The sequence below is a fragment of the Piliocolobus tephrosceles genome, chromosome 18 (genome assembly GCF_002776525.5).
Source record: "Piliocolobus tephrosceles isolate RC106 chromosome 18, ASM277652v3, whole genome shotgun sequence".
NCBI lineage: Eukaryota > Metazoa > Chordata > Mammalia > Primates > Cercopithecidae > Piliocolobus > Piliocolobus tephrosceles.
This window is the reverse complement of record NC_045451.1, coordinates 49,787,650-49,792,485: the sequence shown is the minus strand read 5'-3', so window position 1 is coordinate 49,792,485 and position 4,836 is coordinate 49,787,650. Positions and strand designations below refer to the sequence as shown.

General features: G+C 44.4%; 1 pseudogene; it reads left to right on the top strand.

The window, feature by feature from the left end:
• Positions 1-2,112: 2,112 nt before the first annotated feature.
• On the top strand, positions 2,113-4,099 carry LOC111539737 (annotated as a pseudogene).
• Positions 4,100-4,836: the final 737 nt, after the last annotated feature.

Here is a 4,836-nt window from a genome sequence, read left to right as displayed (position 1 = left end):
CTCTGTGGCCCCAGACTGTGCCACAAAAATATCTGCTGCAAAATGAATGTCTGCTTTTTATATAAAAAAGTGCTGCAAATTATAATGTGTGTTTGTATACAAAGAAAATTAGTGTATCTTTTCTCTTTTTATAAAAAAAAATAAACAGGACCAAAAAAGCCATAGATATAGTGTCTAAGAGCTCTTTTTAATAATGATTTTTCAATTTTCTCTTTGAACAAGCTTCTGAGTACCTCCCTTGTACTTCCATAGGCAAGAGTAGGAACGAAGCAGAACAGATGATTCATCTTATGTGACTTGGAGTCTGAAGGCTTCACCATAAGCTCATATTGGCCTTTAGTCCAAATACTGAATACAAGAGCAAATATACTTATATTAGCATCTTTTCGCTTGTTTTCATGTGATTTGGATAAAAGTGAAGAAGACTGGATTGCTTGCTGGAATTCAGGGGAAAAATGTCAGTTTAGCCCAGTGCAATCATTCAGCATGAATTCTGTATTGAAAGAGCAACATATCCTACTCCACTGTTCAATTCCAAATAATATTTAATTGCTTTCTGAACCTCTTCCAACTTCAATTAGTGTTAATTTAGTGTGTAACTAAATACATTACCCTAAAATAATTAGGAATGGTACAGTGTCCTCCATAACATATGTGATTTGTATTAGCAGCCTTGGTTCAGAAAAGTCTTAAGCTGGGAAACATACACAGACTACTCAAAATGATCTCTCAACCTCACCCTCTCCCCCGTTCCCCCAACCCAACCCACAAGACCAAACACAAGGACTTAATTAGCAATAGATTCTTTTAGTCATTTATGGGGCACAGACTCTTATTGGTTATATAGGATATAGTCCAAATGCCTTGGCGTGATATACTAGGCCCTTCATGATCTGACTTCTACTTCATCCTACACTCCAGTTCCAGCAATGTGACATGGTTTTCTCCCACACCTCTGTATTGTTTTTGTAGTGCTATCTCCCTTAAATGCCCTTACCATCTAACTGAATCACTTGACCTCCACCTCCCCACACTTTCATCCCTGCTGGACTGTGGTTTAGCAGTGGCTTTGCTCCTCTGACCAACACCACAGCTCCCATGGCTACAGCTTTTGCTTGACACTGGAAACAAACCTCTGCATCCTTTTCAGCCTGGGGGTGTTAACTTCTTCCCATTCCTGTTCATCCTTGGGACCTTCACCATCCCTGTGAGTCCCTTTAACCCTGCCCTGTCTCGTTAGATAGTCCTTCCAGTAAACACTTGTCATGTAGCCTTTGAGTGTGCTCTCTCTCTCTTGCTGGGACAATGACTAACACAGTTCGGTTCTTTATGACACCACCTCTTTGGGTAGAATTGAAGTTTTTTGCTCTCACTGAACTGCAGACTTACATCACACAACCAGGCATATTTGATTGCACCATTTATTAAGAAGTCTATGTTCGGCCGGATGCAGTGGCTCACACCTGTAATCTCAGCACTTTCAGAGGCCGAGGCGGGCAGATCACTTGAGGCCAGTAGTTTGAAACCAGCCTGGCCAAAATGGCGAGACCCTATCGCTCTTAAAAATACAAAAATTGGAGATTCAGTGGGACAGAAGAATGAGAAATGACATAAGGACTGTCGAGGGGCATGAGGTTTCACGATGGTGGGGCTGAGGGGTTGAGCGGGAGGCTGAGTTGAAGGCCCTTACGAAGTGAAAGAGGCTGGGAATCTCCCCCTCCTGGCTTCTTGCAGTCCTGGGAGCACAGCAGAAGTGTTTTTCTGTTTCTCTTTCTTTCTTTCTTTTTTTTTTTTTTGAGATGGAGTCTCGCCCTGTCGCCCAGGCTGGAGTGCAGTGGCCGGATCTCAGCTTACTGCAAGCTCTGCCTCCCAGGTTCACGCCATTCTCCTGCCTCAGCCTCCCGAGTAGCTGGGACTACAGGCGCCCACCACCTTGCCTGGCTACTTTTTTGTATTTTTTAGTAGAGACGGGGTTTCACCGTGTTAGCCAGGATGGTCTCGATCTCCTGACCTCGTGATCCACCCGTCTCGGCCTCCCAAAGTGCTGGGATTACAGGCTTGAGCCATCGCGCCTGGCCTCTTTTTCTTTTTGAATGAACAAGTAAGTCATACAAATTGTCAACATGGGAAGGAGATCTACATCATCCACCAAGAGTGGAAAATTTATGAACCCCACAGACCAAGCCCGAAAGGAAGCCCAGAAGAGAGAATTGAAGAACAGAAAACAGCTCATGATGGTTCCAGCTGCAGTTTTAAAGATGAAGCATCCCAAACAGATGATCCGAGACGTGGAGAAATTGGATGAAATGGAGTTTAACCCAGTGCAACAGCCACAATTAAATGAGAAAGTACAGAAAGACAAGTGTAAAAGTAGCTTCGTGAAACCTTTGAACATATTCTATGACTCTATGAAAAAGAGAATGCAGATATTTAGAAAGAATTGAGAAAGCTAGAAATAGAGTATGAACAGAAGAGGGCTCAACTTAACCAATATTTGGATGCTGTGGAGAATGCTCAGCATGTGGACGTGGAGAGTATTTCTTCACCAGATATGCCGCAGGCTCCTTCTAACGTTTTGATCCAGGACATTCCACTTTCTGGTGTCCAGTCACGCTCCATCCTTAAGAAACCCTCAGCCTATGGACCTCCAACTTGGGCAGTTTCTATCCTTCCTCTTCTTGGGACATGGTGTTCCACATTTGCCCCCTGGCAGAAAACTTCTTGGTCCTCCCCGTTTTCCACCTCCTTCTCAAGTTGTGCAGATATATGGCCATAAAGTGGGTTTTGCCCTAGATCTTCCCCCTCCTAGGTGAAATGACGACATGTTACGTAGTCCTGAAATTGCCCAGCGAGGTCGTGATGATGATGTTTTTAGCACCAGTGAAGATGATGGCTATCCTGAGGACATGGATCAAGATAAGCATGATGACAGTACTGATGACAGTGACGCCGACGGATCAGATTGAGAAAGTGTGCACCGTGATGATGGTGAGAGACACAACAATGAAGAAAAGAAGACAGGTCTGAGTGTATGGTTTGCAGATATACCTGGAAAATCGAAGGAAAAGAAGAGCATGAGGGAAGTGACTCCTCTTCAAGCCACAATGCTTCGTATGGCAGGTCAAGAAATCCCTGAGGAGGGACGGGAAGTAGAGGACTTTTCAGAGGAGGATGATGAAGATGATTCTGTTGACTCTGAAGCAGAAAAGGAATCATAAAAACAGCATAAAGAGGAATCGCATTCTGATGGCACATCCACTGCTTCTTCACAGCAGCAGACTCCCCCTCAGTCTGTTCCTCCTTCTCAGATACAAGCACCACCCGTGCCAGGACCACTACCTCTTGGACCACCACCTGCTTCACCATCACGGCCTCTTAGGACACCTATGGACCTTCCTCCTGGACTGCCTCCAGGAGCTCCTCCTGAGACCACCTGGAATGCCAGGACTCGGCCTTTACCCTGACTTTTACCTCCACGACCACCGACTTTTACTACCTCTCCTAGGTCACCTCCAGGTCTGCCTCCTGGTCCCCTTCCTCAGGGACTCCCACCAAGGATACCTCCCCCTGCACCTCCAGGTATTCCTGGAGTTTGTAGGCTTCACCATAAGCTCATTTTGGCTTTTAGTCCACATACCAAATACAAGAGCAAATATACTTACTAATGCAAGTATATTTTGTCCTGGCATGATGCACCCACCTTTGGTGCCTCCCGTTGGGATCTGCACCCCCTGGACTTTTGCAACCAGCTCCTTTGCCAAACCCTGGAGTTTTAAGTGCCCCACCCAACTTGATTCAGCGACCCAAGGTAGATGATACGAGTGCAGCCACCACTGAGAAGAAAGCCACAACAACCATCAGTGCCAAGCCACAGATCACTAATCCCAAGGCCGAGGTTACTCGATTTGTGCCCACTGCATTGAGAGTATGTCGGGAGAATAAAAGGGCTACTGCTGCTTCCCAAAGAAAGTTAGAGGATAATTCTCCTGTGCCTCTTGCCAAAGCAGCACCCAAATCTGGTCCTTCTGTTCCTGTCTCAGTACAAACTAAGAATGATGTCTATGAGGCTTTCATGAAAGAGATGGAAGGGCTACTGTGACAGCTTTTGATGCCAGAACAGGCCTCTGCTCACAACAGTAGCCCATGGAGAAAGAGGCCCTTTTTAAACTTAGATGAAAGAGCTGCTTCCATTGTCAGGGTATTTTCTAATTTCAGTTCAAGGAATATCCTAAAATTTAGCCTTGTTCAGAATTTGCTGCACGTAAAAGAGGGTATTTCATTCAGAATAGATCAGTTATTGAAGCAGTGCTGCTAAAATCCATTCCGTTTCACACGACTATCTTCATCCTGTTTCTTCCCCTTTGGAAATTTGTGATCAGGGGGATCTTAGTTGCTTATTTGTTTTGACTGTCTTCTTATGTGCTGTGGACACTGGAGTAGAGATTTCTGAAAAGCCAGTTTATTTCATCTTGCCTTTTGTGTTTGGGTTACTTTTAATATTTTCCTATAAAATATTTTGCAATATTTTACTTGTAATAAAATAGATCATAATGTCATGTCCTAATATAAGGCAGCATATGTGGGAAGAAAATGTACAATCCTTTGATTAAAATCATTTTGCACTGACACGTGTATATACATATATACACACATATACATATATACATATATATTATATATATATATTAGCCAGGTGTGGTGTTGAGCACCTGTAGTCCCATTTACTTGGTGGGGGGCTGAGGCATGAGAATCACTTGAACCTGGGAAGCCGAGGTTGCAGTGAGCTGAGATGGTGCCACTGCACTCCAGCCTGGGGGATAGAGCCAGACCCTGTTC